The sequence below is a fragment of the Homalodisca vitripennis genome, chromosome X (genome assembly GCF_021130785.1).
Source record: "Homalodisca vitripennis isolate AUS2020 chromosome X, UT_GWSS_2.1, whole genome shotgun sequence".
NCBI lineage: Eukaryota > Metazoa > Arthropoda > Insecta > Hemiptera > Cicadellidae > Homalodisca > Homalodisca vitripennis.
The window spans coordinates 122,207,239-122,231,500 of record NC_060215.1 but is presented as its reverse complement, the minus strand read 5'-3'; the positions used below and the strand labels follow the sequence as shown (position 1 = coordinate 122,231,500).

At 31.9% G+C, this 24,262-nt stretch overlaps 1 long non-coding RNA gene across 1 annotated transcript in view; it reads right to left on the bottom strand.

Moving 5' to 3' along the window:
- The window catches only part of LOC124369848, a 65,295-nt gene that overhangs the window by 14,925 nt on the left and 26,108 nt on the right, over positions 1-24,262 (bottom strand). Inside the window, exon 3 of the long non-coding RNA XR_006923107.1 lies at positions 12,147-12,254. This is a non-coding gene — a long non-coding RNA (uncharacterized LOC124369848). The remainder of the gene's footprint in view (positions 1-12,146; positions 12,255-24,262) is intronic.

Below are 24,262 nucleotides of genomic sequence, written 5' to 3'. Positions count from 1 at the left end.
CTAAAAAGTCGTTTCTGATGTCGATGTAAAGTTCATTTTGAGCTTCTGTTTAGATGAACTGACCCCAGATTCCAGGAGTCAAGTCTGTGATAGCATCAGATATCAGACGCTGCACTAAGAGGAAGGTGAACTGAAGCACAACTAAACATTCCACTCGTATATCTTATAACATTCATATACAGCGAGAGTCAATAAAGTGACTTAATAACATTTTTTTTAAATACGTAGTCAGGAAGATGGCTTTGTAATTTATTAACATGTTGGCATCTCAAAATAGTTTTAAGAGGATAGTATGAGCTAAAATGCCAGATCTGTTCAATAGAAAGTATTGACATACAAATACGATCAATCGCATAAAGAAACTTTTGTTCCGCGTGCTGAACAAAAGTTTTCATCATACGGAAAACAAAGTAAAAAAACGTTTTACTTAATTTTTATCGCATCATAACTAAAGATAGTAATACTAAGTTTATATACAAAAACAGCTGCTCTTTACATATAATTCTACTGAAATAAAAATGTTTGAATTTAGTGCATTTAAAGATGTGGCATTGTGGGACAGCTAATCTTTTAGATCTCTGTTATATAATTAAAAACAGCCACTTTATGAACCAACGTAGGTATAAAAAAACAGCTGTTATTTGTGCAGATTTGGTTATTTTAAAATAAAAGTATATATATTTACGATTAAAACAGCATAGTACACAATAGTCCTCCTGCGTAGGCTAATGAATATAGTATTGGCTCTATAATTGAGAGATCATTAGTTATAATCTCTTTAAAGTCCACATGATGTGATACGCCTTGTCCTTCATAGCCGTATCTAATTATACTATTACATAAATCCAAGTACGTAACTTATGAATCAACGAGGATTAAGAAATATCTGTTTCAATCTAATACAGTGTTGCATAAACATTTTAGACCTCCAGTATTTATTTTATCTTAAGCAGAATTAAAATAAAAAAATAAATTAATCATGATATTAAAATGTACTTTTTCTTATCATTTTAATTTTGTATTATCAATTTTCTTATGAAATAAATTGACCTAACGTAAAGCAATTACACCTATGATAGGTTTTAGCATTATATCACAAAGATAAATCAATTAATCAAATATTTGTATACAAAACTTGTTCTAACGTATAGTTTATACTGTACGACATGTATAACTAAAACTATTATCATAATTACAAAAAGTGAAAGTAGTGGTAAGAAAAGTTTCAATTATATTTATTGAATTTTTTAAGGTTCACTAATAGAAATAAGACTTGTTACGATTTATTACTATCGATAATCATGGTGACTTGCGTATTATAGTGAATAAATCAATTTTTGAGTATTATTCTCATTAAGTCTATAACGTTGGTTTATTGACGTAAAAGAGATAATAATTCCAAATAAATTTGGATCATTAACAATATCAAACTGTGTAGAATTATGTTGATACTCAAATATATATAGTTTTGCTTTACTGATATAGACTAGGTATCTTTTTAAAACACATGTAACTTGTAAATCTTGTAACATTTTTTTACTAATATTTTAAGTAATTCGAATATATTCGAGTTAAATATTATATATTTGTTTAAGTTAGACTGCAGAAATCAACTTGTATGTTCGCAACGTAAAATATATTAAAATGTTCAGATCACAGTAAGTGTTGTAGTAATAATTTTCACGTATAAAGTTACAAGAGATTGGCTGTACTATATTTGCAGTCATGTCGTTAAAAGTGAAGAACGATAAACCTGCATTTATTTACTGTAGGTAATTGCTTAGTGGAAATCAACTCGCAGACATAGCAACATTAAACTAGTTATCGCTCAGGTGACCTCACGTATCAGAGCTTACGTGAGCAAAAGACGGTTTTGTCACGTCCTAATATGCACTCTGTTTAACCTACAATATTACTGTTCCACACTCGTAGCTCTGTTTGATTGTTCAATATTTCTTGAACATTGAACGCAATCCTTATCACCTTAACTCTTATAGTGACACTATTATTCATCTCGCTGATATTATTATTATTGACTCCAGGGACAACAAATATAATAAAATAACCCTTTTCATCATTTATTATTTTCTTGAATTAAATTTCTCTCATTATAACCTATTACATTTACATTACATCCACCTTTTGACCATCTGATTACCCTGTTAAGGTTTGGCGTTTTAGTATGTATTTGCGGTGATGACTTAACGTTTGAAGTTATAATTTGTGTAGCAATATTTAAACAATATTAGTACATCAAGCAAATGCTTTTTCCATTTACAATGGTAAATTTGATTTCCTCCACTTAAGAAGTTCAGTGTTTATTACTAACGATAACGATGCACACGACCTACCACTTATCAAATGATCTATCTGTGAAGTTCTTAATGATCTAACCTCATTTTTATCCTGATGAGGGCATCAATTGTGTAATAATGAGGATTATTTACAAAATATTCTAAGTTACTGGAGGAAAGCCTAATTTTGAGGAATTTTCAGTAGGCTATTTCTAAAAGGAAAATCATTGTATTTTGGCTAAACGACGACAGTGATCCTAAACGAGTGCGACGGAATATTTGTTTATTCAGACTCCACGTTAGCCGTGTCCTGCAGCCAACTTTGTCTGGCTAGACATAACCTATCTCTGGGCCGGCCAGTCCTGCCGTCTGCTTGCTGTCTATGTCCAACTGTCCATGTCCATGTCCTTGGCCCGGCTATGTCAGAATGTAATCAAAATAATATATGTAATCAAAACAGTATCAAAATTCATACCTAAGACCGTAAAATGTTTCTGACAAAAACGTAATGGCTGGTACATAGACATGGCTGACTGAGAATTTTTAAAAACGATTATGCTAATCTCGAGAACGACTGTACAAATAAATAATTAATTTAATTTAATTGTAGAATTTGTTGAAATGAAGACTTTATGAAGAAAACATATCAAATATTCATGAAACGTAACCCAAAGTTAACTAACAATAAACAACTTTTAATTATTTTAGCTAAAGTTCATCAAACTGGCCGAAATATTTGTTTATATTTAAATTTTAAAAAAAATATATTAATTATATAAGGTTTGATCAGCAGTGTAATGCGGATATCAAAGACAAATTAACTATCTAACCCTTACTACAGAATGTATCAGTAATGAATTTAAACTATTTCATACATTGGGAACACTATTTCTACACAATACGTATATAGCGAAACAGTGTTGTGAAATCCACAAATATGCAACTGTTTGCTTATAATGTACTTAAACCTAGCTGGCATTATGACTTCTTTGACGTTATGGTAGGTACATGAATATACCTAAATGAGATAACAAGAAGGCTTATAATGCAAAACCTATTGTAAACAATTATTTTAAATTGTTTCATGCAATTAGAAGGGCGTTTCAACTCTTCTACTTATACCTGAAGTATGGTTTCTTTTACACCCAAATACCTGAAGTACGTGCTTTTCGACCGAAGCAGCCTTCAAGCCTAACGCAATGATATATTTGTTTGATCGTGGATACAAAACAAAACTAAACAATGGACCATTAAATACATTATACAGGGCAAGGTGTACTCGTATAAATGGTGTAATCGTATTTTATAACATCACTAAGTCTAAAGTTATTAACAGATAATTAAGAAATTAAGTTGCAAATGCAACTAAGGAATCATAACAATAAATTATTTATTGCTTAAAAACAATGTTATAACGATCGTCAAAGTTGTTTGAGTTGAGGGTGAGATTGGAACTAATAACTGAGGTCTTAACGGCGGCATTTTCAAAAGACAGTTGTGTTTCATAACACAAGCTTTCATTGGTTTTATAGAGTCGGTGCATGGGTTTATTGTTTTTGTTTATTATTTACATACTGTTTATACTATTAGAAGATTAATATATTTCAGTTAGGGTATTGCCATATGTGATTGAATTTTTAATTTAAAAAAATTTAAATTACACATAAACCACTTTATTTTCTAAATATAGTAAGTATATAAGTTTTATTATTATTATAACAAATAATTATTTTTTATCAATAGTTAAAGATGCTATTATTACTATGAAACTAAATTATTTTGAACAGTTATTCGTCCAAGTGTAACAAATTATAAACTGTTAGTACTATTATTGTTCTACTGTCTCGTTTATGTATTTTTAACTAGCTATACCTTTCAATGTGTTTCGTATTGTAGTATGTTTTCATATTTCGGATGGTTATTTCAAACTAACTCAATTTTTGAGTGTCAGTAAATATGTTAATATCTTTACTGTTTTAATATTATCTTGAATATATAATAACATTAATATTACAAGGGCAATTATATATGTTACGGAAGCCTTGGATACGTTGAGGACTAAATATACCCATGTGTAAAAGATATAAACTAAGCAAACGGGTTAAACGTCAGCTTTTCAACCGTATACTGTTAAGCTACTTTTTTAAATTAGCGTAATATTTTAAGTAAAATATAAAAAAATCCAAAGAAAACTATTACAATATTTAAATTAATTAATCAATTGGAAATGATATATCACATTTATTCATGACATTCTAATTCACGAAAGTAATTTTCTGTACATATCTGTCTAGTATAAAAAAATATATCAATCACATTTTCCATTACTAACTGTAAAAATATTGTGTATGCAATGTAACTTAAATTTAAGGGAAATTGTTTACGGTTCATATGTGTGTTATATCTAAATACTAAAATAATTAAACTGCGAAATTTATTAACTCTAATTTGAACAAATATATGACTAAATTTTCTACTTAGTAAGATGAAATATGAGAGGATTAGTAAGCAGAGTGGTAGTGAGGGAATATTTGTATTTATTGAACAAAACTCGTATTGTGTTCACGAGTGCGTATGTAAGGACCATATGGGTATGCATGTTATGTGCGGGTTATGGAGGTCTCTATATCATTTAACATATGCGGGAGTCGTATCAGTATAAGTGCATGTGTATGGAGTTGCATATGTGTTTAAGTCTATGAATTCATGGACATATGTGTCTGTGTATGTATGATTACAGATGGATTATGTGAGTACGTGTATTTATGTTTATGTGTATATGTGTATATGCATGTATGGAATACATTGCGTGTATGTGTATACTGTATGTGTGTATGTATGTGAGTGTGTTTGTATCTGGGAACTGTAAACAAGACATATATCAAATACGATAATATTTTAATAGGATATTTAATATAATACTGTAGGTATTGTACTGTGTACAGGCAGGCTTAAGGTGTGGAGTAATGTGATGGATAATGGGTGACCTTACTGAAGTGGATAATTTAAGGAATGTTGCATGTATCGAGTGTGAGGATGTAGGTGAAGTTGGCAGAATATTTAATCATTCAAGCACAGATATACGTTTAATTCATATACATATCAGGAGCTATAGTGAAAATTTTTATAAACTAGCCGTTGTACTAAATAGCATTAAAGTAAAATTGACTTAATACTTCTAACAGAAAATTGGTGTGAAAAGGAGGATATAAGATGTTTTAAATTGAAGCATTCGATATTTTTTCAATAGGCTAAGGAGAAATCAGAGCGATGGAGTTATCTGCTATGTAAATAAGTTGTTTAGTAGAATAGTGGGTGAAGTAAAGTTTCATGGCGCAACATGGGACGCTTCAATGTCCTGGTAATTTATCGCAGTCCATCAAACGACGGCGACCTTGAACTGTTTATCAGTGACTTAGAGAGATACTGTGACAGTCGAGTCAGGGACCGCACGTACTGGATTGTGGGGGACATCAACTGTTGTATACTGGATAGCGCGAGATCGGCGGCGGCTGAGCGATATCTGGACGTACTGTACGCAGCAGGGTTTGTGACTTGTGTAGACAGACCTACTCGCGTCACGGCACATACAGCTCACTGCATCGATCACATATTTGTAGACGCTTGTAATACTGAGAATATTATTTCAGTTGTGATCTAAACTGCAATAACAGATCATTGTTTGATCGCAACTGAATGGAGTACATTAATATAAAGTTTGGTAATAGATCAAGTTAGATTATGGACATAATTAATAAATCTGAATTAAAAAATCAAATATCTAGATGCAACTGGAATGAATAAATAATTGTACAGATGTAAATAATGCGCCGAAATGTTGGTCAGAAAAATCAACGGCAGTATAAAAGTTTCCTCTAAACAAGTAGTTTTTCGGAATAAAGAGTTAAAGTTAAAGCCTTGGTTAATTCGAGGACTAATTATATCCATCTGTAAAAGAAATAAACTAAGCAAACTGGTTAAACGTCAGCTTTTCAACAGTAAACTGTTAGGTTACTTTTTAAAATTATCGTAATATTTTAAGTAACCGAATAAAAATAGCCAACGAAAACTATTACTAAATTAAAATTGATCAATCAATTGGAAATCCTAAAGAACTGTGGCAGAATATCAGCAACATAGCAGGGGAACATAAAACAAATTCACACTTCGAGTAGAACATGGGCAGCGCATGTCAGCTATATTAATAGCAAATTACTAAAATGCATTTATATGTTCGTTACATTATCATGTGTTCTGAACTTCGGACATATCAAAATTGTTTATTACGCCTGTGTTCAATCAATTCTTCAGTATAGAATCATTGCGTGGGGAGGCGCTTCCAAACACGGTAATAAAACCATTACAAATTACACAGAAATCTATTACGAAAGCTGTTTTTAAAAACCAAGGAGGATCCCATCAGACATTTCTTTTCTATTATTTATGATTGATATTAGACAAAAAATTTTCATTCATAGTGAAAGTGGAACATGCATAAGTGGAAGCGTAAAAAGTAAGTTACTGAGCTGGATTTCAGTGGGGCGGAGTGGTCACCGCTCTTGAAATTTGGACTTACTTTGGCGTTTTAGAGAAAAATAGAAGTTAATGAGGGTTCAAACGGCCCCAATAAACGCTTAGAAAACTGTTTAACAACCCACGTTGACACGTGATTTGAGTCATTAGACCGTTTTGAAGGAGTCTCTCATCACTCTAGCTCATTCCTCTTCTGATATCAGGGTCAGATCCAATGAAGCTACTAGTTTTTGCACTAACAGGGGAACAGGCTGGCTGTGAGGAGTACGAAATTCCATCCACAATGCTAATCGTAAATATTATGATGCTTTGTCTATATTACAGATTAGTTTGAACAAAACTTAGGTTAAGTTTTATAAATTATTGCCATTACAATAACTAATTTATTATATTTTATTGCTGTTCTTTTTCTAAACAATATAGCAGTCCATATAGTTAGTTTAAGATTCCACAATCCCCGTTACTAATAATTTTTATCAACTGTTTACTGTGTTTATTGCAAATTCTCTTACTGCTGTACAAATTATCATGTTACTAGGCCGTATTATCGTTTTTCCATAAACTTTTTCTATGTTGGGTAAAAATTCTGATACTGTTGTATAACTTATCATTAAATGAATATTAAATTGTAGTATAATTATTTTCATGTAATTCCAACATAGTATCGAAATCCTATGTGCCTCGGTGCTGCACCGTACAGTACATTTATATTAATGAATTCATCCTGTGGGTACAAATCCTAATACTGCTGTATAAGTTAGTACTAAATTTTAGAATAATGTCTTGAAATTCCACTAAGGTAATTCCAACATGGCCGGGTGGTTATGTCCCTTGCTCGACCGTATTTTTTTTTTAATTTTTCATGTGTCTCGGTACAAATGAGTACTAAATCGTGATATAAAAGTTTTAAAGATTTTAATATAATGATTTCTTCTGTAGAGGCAAGTGATCCTAGCACGACACGAGGACACGTCGATCCGCCTAAAATGTTTAATTGCGTGAGGTAATAATGTAACTGCACAATTACTCATCAACATGAAAATTTAAAACGAATTCAAATTCAGTGCAAATTCAATTTAAGAAGGAACATTGACTTTGAGACATAGTAGACCATTATCTATACTCAAAACACTGTATATTTGTGTATAAACTTAACCTGAAATCAGAGCAGTCTATTTACGAACGCGGAAGACGAGGAGATTCTTGTTGGGATAATCGTTCTTATTAACTCATTCACTTCCCGCAGTAGATACAGTGCGCCCCTTGGTAGTGGAGTTGTTGCACGGGTCCCTGATCGAAACCACTGCGCGGCATTTTTATTTTTGCCTGTGATTAAGAAACTTCCGAGACTTACGCAATAATTAAATTAGTCAATATAAATGGATTATTTCTTTTTTTCACTTAAGTTATTTTTCGTTTACAAGTAATCACATCTTATTATAGACTATGATACCGTCGATTTCTCTGGTATAATTTATTTCAATATTAAGCAATAATAAATTCCAATGCAGAACCAGTAATTGAACAAACGGTCTAAGGAAAACCGTGTTTACTGCTTGGCAAACATGAATACATAGAGTCCTACACCCTGAAGGGTGGGAATATTACACGGAGGTCCTTGGCTACCTAAATCGTGTGGAGCATCAGTTAAACAATGCTTGAACAACAAAGATTTTGAGCCATGAAAATGTTTATACAGGAAAAAAATCCAGTGAAAAATAGTACAATCTTTGTATTCTCTTTGTTTTAATATATTTATTAATGATCTTACCTACATTCTAAGAAGTAATTTTCTATTGTATGAGGACGACTTAAAAATTTTTTCATTTGTCAAACTACCATCTGATTGCGCAATTATACAAAACGACTTGGATTCACTTAATCAGTGGTGTACCTGCAATAAACTGATTTTGAACGTATCTAAGTGTTCGACTATGTCATTCTGTAGAATGTTACATCCATTTTTATTTCCATATAATATCGATGGCATAGTTTTAGAAGGAGTTAGAAGATTCAGAGACTTTGGAGTTATAATGACATCAGATTTGCAGTTTAATGAGTATTTTGTCAATAAGGTCAGTAGGTCCCTCAGCACACTTGGATTTATAACTCGAACTTGCAGTTTCTTTCAATATCCACATACGTTTCTAACTCTTTACAAGTCATTAGTTAGATCAAAAATTGAGTTTGCAAGTATTACCAGGTCCCCTTATTCAGCTTTATAATGATTGAAAGAGTTCAGAAAAGTTTTTTTAAGAACTTTGTATTTTAAGGTATTTGGATTGCGTATTTATCCTATTTACACAGTCAGATATGTAGAGCTCTTAGAGATGTTTAAGTTCCATCGTTTGGATGTAAGGAGAAAGGTCGCAAGCCTTGTTTTTCTTAAGGGTGTCATGTCTGGGTCCGTGGATGACCCCGAGCTGCTGGCATTTGTGCCGTGGCATGTGCCGACACGAGGAGGCCGAACAAGTAGGTTGCTCTACGTGGAGTATGCTACAACGGTGGGGCATGCCACTTCACCAATTTTGACGGCATTTAATTTGCTAAACAATGTTGGCAATAGTTTAGATATATCCTTAAAAACTATGGATTTTAAGAGAAAATGTTTTAATATTATTTCGCAAACCTTATAAATGTAGTATTATTTGTTATGTAGCTCTAGTATATTTAAAATAAAATATAATGGTACATTTATATAAATTGTTATTATAAAATTAAGTACTATATTATAATATATGTATACAATTTTTTATGATAAAAGTAATAAGTTTGTGTTAATTTTACCACTATTATTTGTGGTTTGGCAGACTCTTTTACATAGATATTAAATTTATTATGAAAGTTGTTGTTTCTTCAATTTGATATAAGGATTTTATTTAATTTTCGTTTTACCGGGGAGGTAAACCTTAGCATAGGGTTCCCTTATAATTGAACTTTATGCCTGTAAGGGCTACCTTTTGCGGGAATTTACATATTTATAGTATATATTTTAGTATTAATTATTGTTAGTTGTAAGTAATTATTGTTTATTTATGAACTGTTTTAATCATGTGTTATTTGTTTCATTTCATTTGAAATTGAGTTTGTATATTCCTGCAATAAAGAGAGTTTTCTATTCTATTCATCACCCCATTCAGTCCCGGCCATCGTCTCCTGCTTCTGGGGTTAACTTGACGCTCTGACCCTGAAGTGCAAGCCTTCAGTTGCGAGCCGAACTACAGATACGAATGATCTTCCGTCCAGTATAAATGGAAGCGGATCTGGAGTGGATCGCTGTCCTGGAGAATCAAGCGTGGGGAGTGTGGACAGTCCTGATCCTGGCTGTGCTGGGGAATTGAGTGTATCTACGGATGGTGTTTCTACTGCTGTAATGACGTCCACCGAGGTTACTTGGGTTATGGAAATCTATGAAATCTAGTACATGTCTTCAAATTAGACTTTCAGATGAAGATAACGGCATTGATCTTAATCTTAAGATCATAAATATAATATTAGCTTCAATTAGTAATCCTAGGGTTGACTTCAAAACTAGTTTCAATACAGAGAGCAAACATTGGACCTTAGTTATTAATGATCTAAATAATAAAAGGTAGTATCGTTTGAATTCACTAGCAAGTCTCAATCACAAATCTGATCTTGACTTAAATAAACAATTTAATTTAAGTATCAATTTAGGTTAAGTTTTAAAAATTTCACACATAAAACAGAGATCTGACTTCGTCATGAAATTGTAGGAGAGACTCCGTTAAACACAACACGATGGCCAATTTTAAATATATGAATACGTTTTAAGGGCTCATCTCTAGATTTTAGAACCATTCAGTTTATTGCAACATTACCTTAGACATCTTCTATACAATTAGACACAAACCGAGTTCACTTTATGGTAATAAATAAAAACTGCATTAACCATTGGCAAACATCTACTATTGGTTTTCGTATGAGAGAAGTTACAGTATTTCCCTAAATTTTTTTAAATAGCATTATCCTAGAAATATTACCAAAGCAATTGGTATATCACGAAAAGTATAAGGAGACTTGGCTCCTTAATGGCACTCAATATCAGCACGACTATTGAAAGATAATATTTAAACTCTTATAGAAACCATGCACCACACCACTTAATATTCGAACAAGTACATTTCTTAGTTTTTTTTAATTGCCAAAGTGATAATTATCTTATAGTCTAGTTCCAAAATAAAAATTTGTATTAATTTTAGGCCGATACAGTTATTGACTGTAGTATAAAAACTTTACAAAAATGCACAAAAAACAACTAATCAATTTACTTTGAGCAACACAATATTTAAACTAACATACATCATGGTTCTAAATAAATCTGATGCATTATTTTACACGAATGGATTACTTATTTAGAAACCAAGTTTTATAAGGTAATATACTATCCTACATATGTATACAGAGTGTTTTCAACAGACTTCAGTGAGTGATAATATTATTCATTTAGAACAAATAATTTCATATAGACATAGGTCGAGAAATGTCGTGTTTAGGACCGCTGGCCGCCAATTTTTAAAATAAATCTTATTATATCTAAAACTAGTTGAGCTAAATAAACCAAATTTTGCACATAGGTTGAAAAATATAAGAGACATGTTTTCTAATTAATTGCGTTATGTAGTTTTATACTAACAAAATAACGCCTGTTCCAACTTTTTAAAGTCAAATAAAAAATTCCTCCATAGTTAAAAAAGTTACTTGATAGTTAAAAGTACTTGATACCAACTATTGAGCTATAGGGGTAAATATGTCACAATAATAGAGGTATTAGCGGTTTTTTCTCTTGGCTTGTGCAAAAGTATCTTAACTCCTTATGCGTTTACGGATTGTTGCGATATGTTGATAAATAAAGTATCGTTGTAGTTCTAATGAAATGTTTAAAATAGTTTATGCCTAGTAAGTTTTTTATAACTTTACTGTTTTTTATTTAATTAATTAACTTTAAAAGTGTTAACAGACACCATTTTATTAATAGCATTTTTTTACTTTTATTTTTTATATTCAAAACTATGTACCAAAATTTGTTTTTTAGCTTAACTACCTTTAGACATAATTCTATTTGTTAATACATAATGGCGGCTAACTGCGAAATGGTTCATTTCTCAACAGATGTTTATACAGACCTTTTTATTTGAAACGACGAATAATATCAGCCACAGAAAATTGTGACAACCTTTTGTGAACACTCTGCGTACATCTCATATATACATAAGGATATGTCCTGACTGACTGACTCATTGCAGACTCGTTAATGCCCAGGAAAAGCCATAAAAATAGAGAAATAATATTTTGTACCTTCGTTTATCTTGTGCCTTTAATGCGTTGTAAGAAAGGGGTTTTCTCTCTCAGCACAGTGCACCGCCTCATCTGAAGCATCTGACGTTCCCATAAGAATCACATTGCCTGCAAACACATTTTATTGATATAAATAATCAGTCAAAATGTAGTCAACTGTTCCATATAAACATTATATTATTAAAACTCAATTAGTTTGTATATTTAATTTGAGTGTTATTTTAATTTTGTTTTAGATTCATAGTATTGGAAGCGTATGGTAATCTTAAGTGTAACATCGCTTAGTATTTCAGTCTTGTCAGTATTGACTATTGTATCACATAGGTTATCGAGATAGTATAATTAGAAAGTTTAGTAAAAATATGTCTAACCGCTAGTCTTCGTAAAATATTAAGTATGGGGTGCAAGTAAATACAGTTACTATTTAACTTTTACTACAGGCTTACATACCCACTTTAGGGTTGTTTTTTTTTTCAGAAGTAGGCTTCTAAGACATTTAAAAATAAATATATTTATATTCTTGATGGGATAAAAATTGAAAACTCTAGTATAACACCAGAAATACTTTACGCGTGAGTAAATTACAATTACAAGTATATACTTATTGACCGAATTAGTCTTCTTAAGTATACTTATGTGTATATGTTCTTGAATGGAGCATTACAGCAAAATAAACTATTAAACCAGAGATATATTAAAGCATAAGTAAATTAAGGTGCCGGTAGTGGACGATTTTTTATCGATGTAGACTTATCAGAATTACGTACATACATTTTGTTGATTTGGCAGCAAGGCACACTCTGCCCAAGTGTCAGAAATATAATTTATTCGATCCAGAAGTGATCATCCATGCGCAAAACCAAAATAACAAAACTAGCAATATAACTAAAAAGTAATTTGCTATTTAGCTTAACATCTAAAACTCTTAACCATAAACACCGAAATAATATGTACCTAAAATAAGCCCACTTCGGTTTCAAGATTACGTAGAGCCCCATGTTTATTAAATCCTAATAGTGTTTAATAGTTTAAACTGGAAAGTTTAGGAATTCGCCTTTATGAATTATCCACAGTGATTAAAAATTATCCTAAAACAGTTAAATTTTCACTGAAATTGTCGGAGCTATTCAAATATCCAGAAATATCTCATGAGAACGTCGATTTACTTCACATTTCACTATCAGATCCCCAATAAACTACTCTGGAGATATTAAGAGTAACGTATATTAATTGCATACGTTATGAATATGTTGGAAACATTGTAATATGTAGATAAACAAAAATGTATTCTATTCTTAAATGTCTAAAGTTGGACTCGTATATATACCCTATGATAAATACATTATATACACATATATTTGTAATGTAGCAAAAGTCTACAGGAAACTGAAAATACCTTATTTTAAAAACTTTTTAAGGAATTCGTCTTTTAAAATACTGGCCTAAAATGAGACTACTATACTTGTTGTATAATTTAATCATTATGAATATATTAAGGACAATAATGAGATATTATCTTCTTAAAAACAAGTAAAAAATTGTACGGTCTCATCATGTCACAAAACTGATAGTTGGTAAACATCATGTGCATTATGAGACCTATTTAATGGCCTACAATGACACCATTGAAGTGGTTTCGTACACCACTACCTTCCGTTCGTGAAACCATGCACAAATTACATGAAATGTACAGAACTTGTGGCTCAGAATTATTGATATAGTAGTATTATTATTTTAGACAGATAATTTCTTACTCGATGGGTGCATGATGAGTGATGAAATCTCTTCCTATAATAATGAATTCTTAACGAAGGATATATGCATAAAGCTTTTGTTAACAAGTTTATATGGTTTTGTTTAGGTTCTTGTTCGTTGCAGTGATATAGTTGGAAACAAATTAATAGCAATACGTAAAATGAGCTGCTTGTAAACTAAAACATTGAGTGAGATAAAAGTCACGATAGTTCTTTCTGTAACCGGAATGAATACGAGACGGTCTTTCCCTGCCCTATTCTGGCAACGATTTGGAGAAAATGGTTTGGGAGTAACATAAAAAGCGAAAAAGATTTTTTTTATTACCTTAATGGAAAGGATTGGCTTCAATTTGGATAATATATGAGAGATGAGTGAACAATTTTTAAATATTAAAGAAAAACTTTAAGATAGCCTTTGTAAGGAGCCCAAAATTAAACTAAAACAAATATTAAAATGTGTGTGTGTGTGTGTGTGTGTGTGTGTGTGTGTGTGTGTGTGTGTGTGTGTGTGTGTGTGTGTGTGTGTGTGTGTGTGTGTGTGTGTGTGTGTGTGTGTGTGTGTGTGTGTGTGTGTGTGTGTGTGTGTGTGTGTGTGTGTGTGTGTGTGTGTGTGTGTGTGTGTGTGTGTGTGTGTGTGTGTGTGTGTGTGTGTGTGTGTGTGTGTGTGTGTGTGTGTGTGTGTGTGTGTGTGTGTGTGTGTGTGTGTGTGTGTGTGTGTGTGTGTGTGTGTGTGTGTGTGTGTGTGTGTGTGTGTGTGATACATACTTATATACCACATGGGTATTTATCTATTAGAATTACGAAATATTACATTTTAAATTTCTTTTTCTGATATTTTGAAGCTTATTTGAATCGCCAAACTTAAAATGACCATAACTTTTTGTTCATTATATTTTATGTATGAATTATACTGTGCAGAAATGCCAACCAAACAGACAGTTGAAATGACCATTGAAATTTAATGCTTAATATTTGTTCTTTACTTTGGACTAAATAAATACTAATTTACTTTTAGCTAAAGCTAATTCCTATTAAGGTTATTGGGTGTAATATTTTGTTTTGTTTATTGTATAAGTAAAGCACTGTTTTCTTTCTTTCAATTAATTTCAGTTTTAGTACTATGTTCTAGCATTATATTTTAGATTTTTTATGTTGTATTTTAAAAATAATTTTCTTTTACGAGAATTTTATACGATAACTGTGTAGAGTTATTGCAAAAGCTTCGCCCATTTCATCTATAAGGTGAATTACTTTTATTAAAAGTAGTGCTACCTACATACAAAAATGACATGTTTCAATTCTCTCTAATTGTTATGATTTAGAATGAATATATTTAACGAGTGAATATCAATATTTTTTTCCAAAACTCATAGCTAAAACCTCCTTAACAATTTTGATAAAATTTTTTATAAATTTAGCAAATAAAAAGCTCTTTCAACTTGTAAACAAGGGTGAACTCCTATACCCTAATAGACAATGAGAAATAATTAATTTGATAGGAAAAAAATGCTTTAAAAAATTGATTTTTACCTAATACTTCATGAAAACGATAAAATGTTAAAAATGCATTCCAACTTATCTTAGTATCCTACACTTGTAAACTATTAGAACTACTCGGATGAAATTTGTTATTAAGATCAGTGAATAAGTATTAAAAAAACATTTTAATCGCCACTTTTGGTAAATTACCCTTAAATATATTTTCCTTAATATCACCCTCATGTTCTAAGATATTTTGTAACTAGAAAACGAATACTTCTATTATTGTCATGGAATCGTGTACAAAATATGAAAAATAACAAACAGTTCATTAAATATTAAAAATAATTATTGGATTCTTTTAATACCATTTTTAATCACGACTACACTAAACATTTCTCATAACCAAAAACAACTTAAATTATTGAATTTGTTGCAGCATTTATAAAATACATATTGATCAATATATCATCCTTTGAACCATTTATCAAACTTTTCGCAGAACAATAACATAAATTGGTCAATTGTCAATATACATATCACACGTAAGTGTCACACACGCAATGGAATGTAAAGGATACTCCCTCTATTTTAAGGGCATTGACATATTCAAACACGTTTTTGAGTACTATTAATTTACATAATTATCTACATGAATATATATTATATCCCTGCTATATAATATATATTCATTATAATATCTGAGCTATTTTCGGCATTTACACACTATAGATGTTCGCAAACTTAGTTTAAAGTCGATGAAAATATTTGAACTTTATAAATAGACGAATCAGTGAGTTAATAGAATGAATAATATTTTTATAAATACAAAAAATAAAAATAAACCACTGTAAAGAAACATTTAGCCGTCTATATTGCTATAAAGATTGCGTGCTAAAATGCTCAAGCATCGTAGGAAATATCGATCCATCAAAGTAAGGTCGTCACATTTGTTGATAAGTTACTGAAATATTGAGATAATAATATGAGACATTCACATCGAACTCTGTTTAGTAATATTTCATTCTGAATTTTGCTGTATAACAAACAGCCAAAATTGTATGCGATTGCCAGCACGGTTACCCATAAGAGCACACAATGGTAACTAGAACCACCTTTTGAGAGAAATACCAGTTAGCTTGTCTTTACCAATGTCAATGTTAAATGGGGTAGAAAAGGTGGAGTTTCACCCCAAATGTAAACTCTCTAGGTGATCTCGTTATACAGTTAGCATGCACACAATAAGACAGAAATCGGATTTCCTCGTCAGAAAGTGGCAGGAGTGGCTTCAATAAACGCTCAGGCCTTAAACTTCGAGAGAAAATGTATATATTTCCCTTATAATATTCTTTACTAAATATATAATTTGATCCTTTTGTTCAATTTGAGTACAATGATCAACACCACACACACACACACACACACACACACACACACACACACACACACACACACACACACACACTCGCACGCACGCACGCACGCACATACACATTGTCAATTATTAATTGTTAATTAATTATCTAAAAGAAACATTGAAAGAATGCGAAGCATTTCTTTGTGTGTTGTAAATATACATACCTGTATTTAGCAATTGGTTTGAAAAGAATCAACGAGTAATAGTCTTGAGCAAAGATAAATATATTACCAGTGTTTCTGGTGAAAAATATAATTCCTTTATCGGAGCAGAAGAGAAGGACTAAAGCGTATTCTCATAAAGAACATTCTCATAAAAAGATTTTCCATCACTGTACCGATTACCTCCCCTACTTTTCTTTATCCTCCCAAAGGCTTGTAATATTGTGTATGGACATTGCTGGATTGTAAATTATTTTGTTAAAAGTATTTTTTATTTATAATTGTTTCTATTAAACTCGTTATACCGTTTTAAAACGTAGTTTCAAACTTGTGCTTCACGTGGATAAGCAGAATGATACTGAAACTTACACTTAGAAATACATTAACACTATTTAAGTTTAACTTATACAGGGTGATAAGCACTTAGCGTTTGGAAAGTTGGGATACTGTACATCGTCTTTGTGTACAGAATTTCAATGTTTCAAAATTTCCAAATTCCTCTACAAATAAGGAATATTTTAAAGTGTTTTTTACAAAATTAGTGAGATTTTTTTAACGTAGTTTTTAATTTTAATTTAAGTAAAATTTTACAAACTGTTGTATATTATTGCACATTATAATTGAGAGTAAACTCTTTTTGTTACTATTGTTATCTTTTATTATATTTTCTAAAGTTACTAAAAGTATAAAATTATTACGTTTAAAAAATTCACTTTTACATCATAGAGGATTTTCAATTATTCATAGTGTGAAAGAAGGCAATCTGATAGAGAGACCTCCTCAAAAAGCCTTTTAATTGGCATATTGGAGTTAATAATTATGCTGACTAAACAAAGGATAACGTTTGAGTAACAGAAAGAACTGGTTTCAACAAAAGACAGCTTTAGATTAATTTGATATAGTTTAAAATAATATTGTGAAATACATATGTGAAGGTTGTAATATATCTTATATACATACCAGTAATTTTGAATTTGATTCAATATAAACATAAAATAGAACCCAAAACTATTATAAATACTAGCTTTGTATTTTTTCTCGAAAGAGCAACATAACAACTAAAAAAATATCTGTGGTGGGACAGGTTGATTCAATGGGAATGACGAGAGTTTGCTTTATTTAACCTTCCACTTAGTGCAGCGTACTATTCATTCTAGATTCACTATTCAAATGGGTAAAACATGTTACATGTAAAGCTCTGTAGGATAACTTTCTTGAATACAGAATAATTCGAATTTTTTATACAACCACTCACTACATTACAGTCATGTAAAGTAGAAAACATAGGTACTTTGTATTAATGTTCAATTAAGAACAGCTGAAGTTGTATATCTTAAATGTTTACCTCGTGTACAAGAGTTATGTGTTCATGGAATGGCATGTTTTTTATTTATATAAAGTCAAAATGTTTTTAGAAAATAATATTTATAAACATTCACCTTCCTTAAATTATATTTAATAAAAACATTTAATGTCCATCATAATGAAGATTTAAAACTTGTAAATACTGTAAACATTTCACATTTTTATCTTAACCCGCTTGTATTTGTATCTCATTACTAGATTGCCTAATTTTTAAATATTAAATCCTTGTAATTTAGATGCAGTGATGAAAAACATTTCAAGAATATTAAATAGCTATGAATCTTAAAAAAAATGTATATTTTCCAAACCTAAAATCGTACACCTTAAAATGTTTAATACGCTATAAAAAATTATATATACGGTTTTGTGAATAGAAATTGTGATACTAAAATTAATTTAAATAATTAAAATTTGAAATTCTTATTATACTGCTATTTTATAATTGACTAAAATTAAAATTAATACGGATATTCATGAAACAAATCCTCACGTACTATTTTTTATGTGATTAGAATTCAAGAATTAAATGAGAATTTGGCATCATATAATATTGTCAGTCTATTCGTCATATTGTACAATTTTCGAATTATTACATATTGTTGAGTTTAATATGATGCAATCGTAACACATTACATCATAAATATGTTTGTACAATCCTCTAACTCTCAGGGGGTATCGCTAACATTCCAGTAGCAGTGACCGAGACGGCTCACCGCCCCGGCTGGATATTTTATAGCCCACATGTGTTCTCCGGCTCCCGCTGTCTGGCACGTACAGCCCATAAAACTCGTTATGACCCATTAAAACATTAGCTTGACCTCTCTGGCACCAATAGGTTGTTATGTCTCTAGTGTCGGCGGGGTGAGACCCGCCGTGGCTGTCGTTCTCAAACATTATTGTATGTCGTCTGAGAAACTACGGTTTACTGATACAACAGTTTGAAATAAACTATAACATAGAATGTGTTTTGGCATATTTACGACGTTTTACTTCTGCTACAGAGAGTTGGATATACGTAAGTAATTCGAATGGGAGTTTATCTAAATTGTTAAAATATGGAATTATAAAGTTAAATTACTAAATCATATTTTATACGATGGACACACTTAAAACGAACCGTCAGATATGTAAAATCATCGTCATCTAAACAAACAAAGACCGTCAAAGTCGTGACGTAAATCTCCATATCTAGTCTTCCAATACGAGGGAGAGTAACAACTTGAGGATTCATTCTCACAGAACAATGGCTTATCAACAACTTCCATCCTGGGTTGGTGTCAAAGTGATCAACAGACTCCTGGTGTACATCAAAGCATTGGCAACAAAGAAATTTTTGAAAGTTCGATTAAGACATCTTTTAGTGCCGAATGCATTTTATTCCATTGTTTAGTCCATGAAAAATCGCTGGAAACAGAATATATGGAAACTGTAAATATTTTATTAACTCTGTTGCTGAAATGAAATAAATTTTAATTTTGACAATTTTAAAAAGAATTTATTACTGCATCATATGTCGAAATGGATGTTTTAAATGAAATTCAAATAGTTATAACTGTACTGCATTAAGTTATATGACGGAAGCATGCAATTTGCAATTGTAAAAAAATATTTATTGCAGTGAAGAAAGTTTGAAACTACAATTTAAGATTCTTGGGAAAAACGTATAGGCCTACAGTTAGAACTGATCAAGTCAAGTAATAAAATTCTAGTCCACATTCAGTAACAATTCAATCACTACAGTCTCCGCAACGAAACTGCGAGACTACACTCAGGCCTCTCGTTCCAGAAGCTATACGGACCGCAAAACACTGCCCCTGTTCACAACTAAACTGCGAGACTACACCCAGCCCTCCCGTTCCAGAAGCTATACGGACCGCAAAACACTGCCTCTACAATCAACCCCTGTCCCCAACGAAACTGCGAGACAGGAAGAAAAAATGTACGTAATAAACTGGAATAATATAAATTACTAATAACTAAAAACTTAGTATAAACTGTGAGCTGATTGTAGAGAGTAAGCTATACGAACCACAAAACTCTGCCTCTACAATCATCCCCTGGCCACATCGAAACTGCGACACTACACTCAGGCCTCTCGTTCAAGTAGCTATACGGACCACAAACAGCGCCCTACAATCATCCCCTGTGAGGATGAAAACTCTCTTTAACTCCCAAGTGGCTTGCTATTGGTCTAACACCCCACAAAAACCTATTGCTTATAAAATCCAAGGTGGAAATAAAACTATCAGAATAGAAAACCCATGTCTGAAAAAACAAGTACACTGACCACTGAATTAAGATATGTGGTTATTGAAGGTTACATACCAGGTACTTATTTCCAGTTCTTCGAAAGATTCACCAAAGTACATTATGGAAACCAACTGTTAGCGCTCCCAATTCTCAGAAACTTGAAAGCTGGTTTCAAGATTAAACACAACTATAGAAGTTCTGTTTTGACAACCTTAACTTATTACTATATTAACACAACCTTAAATGTCTTATAAACGATAGAAGCAAATATGTAAATAGCTACAATACACAGATAAGAAGAGTGTTATATGGGCCGTTGTAAACAACAAGAGGAACGCTCCGCCTGAAATAAAGTAACATATTCAACCCTCTCTCGGAGGAAGATATAAACCCCAACAGCCACATCATTCACCAAACGATAAGGAAATAAAGAAAGGATGTAAGTAAGAAAAACGTAATAAACTGGAATAATATAAATGACTAATAACTAAAAACTTAGTATAAACTGTGAGCTGATTGTAGAGAGTAACAGTCCCGGCATGGTGCAGATACTGGTGAGCCCTACTACCAGAGGGAGTGATGTTTGTAAACCCGGCGCTAAACTCATGAATGTCACCGATTTTGATCTGGAAGATACTGCTTTTTTATTCCATCTTCAGTGGCATCGGGGTAAGAATAAGTAAAGAAAGGAACCACAGGGATAATTTACAGGAATCGTACCATGTCACCTCCGACGGGAGTTTAGAGACACTATACAATAAACACGAGAAAAGAGGGACCAGGGCCGACACCCACTACCGCGAGAACAAAGGGATGAGCGACCGCAACCGGAAGCCTGGATGTTCTGTCGACTATGGGGTGCTCCTGGACTGCAACCAGGCAGACAGATGGGAACACGCGATGTGTCCACTAATGAGATATGGCGTTTGATTACACGCTTTGTACCTATCGTCGAATCTGACGTTTCGTACAACGGCCACTTGGATAACAGTATTGATTTTGGGATAGAAATGACTTAAACTACTTTAAACATAACAATGAGTCTTCTATTAAATATTAAATACTAAAACCTATACTACTCGATATATATTATAAATATTAAAAACTCTCTGTGTAAAATCTTATTCGCAAATAGAACTGGAACTAAGTTCGTACTCTAATTTTAAGTATTCCTTTTATTATTTAGGGAATACATTTAAAAACAAACAATGCAAAGTATAACGTTGTTTCCTTATGTATCCGATAGCAAGAGTCTAACCTGCATCTTTTGTCATAACAGATAAAGATCTCTTAGAGTTTACTAATTCCTCAACATTTCTTAGAATGATCCTCGACACTTTTGACTTAGAGCAAATATGTATATATTTATTCAAAAGTTCGGTGATTTTACCCTTCGTAACCTTGCAAGAGTGTATTCAAGGAAAGTTCGGTTATTGATTTACCTTGACCTGATATACTCTACTATGACTTAAGGCCTCAAATTGACGAAGTTGCACTAAACACAGATTGGGCAGAGATGTATTAACGTTATTTTGAAACCAAACTTCTTTTTACTTGGTCAAAGTTTTTCTTTTAAGACTTTTTCTTGGTAATATAGATAGTGATAATTAACATCAATATATTACAATAATTTATTTTGTGAAGTAATAAAATACAAAAATATACTTATAAACAACTTCCAACCAGTTTCCAAGAGCCCTTCCCAAAGAAAGAAGCTCGAAAGGAAACGGGTCGTGACAAATTATTGCCGAAGTCTTTTTTTACATCCTTTTTATATTTTTGTACATTTATCTTTTATTTTTTAACTTATATTTTTTAATTAGAAATGTTTGATACATAGCAAAGCATATTGGCAGAAAAATAGGATTAGTGACGCATGTCATACAATTTTGTTAGATTGTTAAACTAATGATAATAAATAATTTTTGAAATTGAAAGATTTTTTTAGAATACTAGCTTAGTTCAGCCTCTTCCAGTCATAGCGGGCAGGGGATGATACTTCCTTATATCTCTATATTTGCAGTTCGTGTTGTACATCCTCCTGAACATCCATCGGGTTGCCCAGATATAAGTAACACATTAGTTTATGCTGTACCCAGTTTAAATTCAACTAGCAGGAGTTTTTTTTTTATCTCTGGCCCATGAAACATGTCTGGAAAACACCCTGCCTCCATCTCCAAACTCCTATAGTGAAAAGTACATTTAAAAAAATAGGTTATTGCACCGATTGCATCATACCACACGTCAAGTTTCATACAGATTTACCGTAGTTATAATCATTTTGCTGAATCGATACATGTGATTTATAATGTCTCTAAGTGTAGATTTATCCCGCTCACATCGATGTGTTGTGTTCTTAATGAATGCATACCCCCCGGCTAAAAGCCAAGTCTTATTATACCACTGACTACTGATAAGTTCCATCTATCGCATTTGTAAAATAATGTGCTATTTGTTTTAACTACGAATGCATAAGTTATCTAATAAGAAAGAGTTGTGTGATAATTTTGGTATAGCGCAATCGTAAGTTTAGTAAATTTTAAATTTCGAAACAATTAATTTGTGAATATCCGTATATACAGACGTTTGGATCAAAAAAGTTATTTTTTTCTTTTATAAGCCTTACTCTGCCCGTCCTGATTGGCCACTGGCCTGTGCGAAGACAAGTTCGATAGTACTGATAAAAAAGCCTCTTTCATATGCAAGATTGAACTTGCATTATTTCTATCATAGGCCCAAAGTCTGACGTCTTAGACCGCTCAGCTATTGGCACTAAATTTTCATAACATCTGTCTGCTTTATGTTATTTCGAAGTTGCCATTGGGCAACACAGATTCTGTTCTCACTGGAGCTATACCCGCAATGTATGCTCCGTATTTGAAAATCTTCTAAAATGGTCAGCTACTTGAGATTGACTTTAATAGAGCTTTCTACTTTCTCCTTTAAATAATCAATACAACACTCATTAACTAGTGATATATTATAACAATAGTCATTTTGGGATAAATTTTTGTATAAATATATATTTTTTAATTAAAAAGGAGAGACTAATCCTCTTAAGCCGTATTCTGCCCGTCCTCATGGACCACTGGTCTGTGCGAGGATCTTATCAGACAGGATAAGGGGGAGAGTCGGTACAGTACAAGATCGACGGTACTAGTAAAGTGTGCTACGGTCACAGACAGCACACACTTAGTGTAAATACACTATGCGTAGAAATACAAGAGACACGTAAGAAACATAATGTTCCAACTTAAATGTATGGGTTTCGTGAATTGACATCTCCAAAAAGATTTTTCATTGGTGGCAATCGATTAAATAACTTCAAAAACCAAGCATTTACAACATCATCTTCAATTTACACTTCTACAACATATTAATTGGCCCCCGTGCCCCAAATGATCAAAGTACACCAGCTCGCCTGTGATTCAACCGAGTGGAATAAACAACTGGTGGCAATTTTGAGTCACTACCAATGGTAACAGTAATAAAGTCACGATATGAAAATTCAAGTTATGATTTGATTATCTTAAACACAGTGGTTTAAATTTCTTGGCTATTCTCTGATAGTAATGTTTTGCATATTTATATCTTCCGATAATTTGACTTCATGAGATTCGTGTAAGTACATATGATTTATTGCAAAGGGTAGTTAGCTGATTAATATAAGAAATCTCTAATTACATAAAT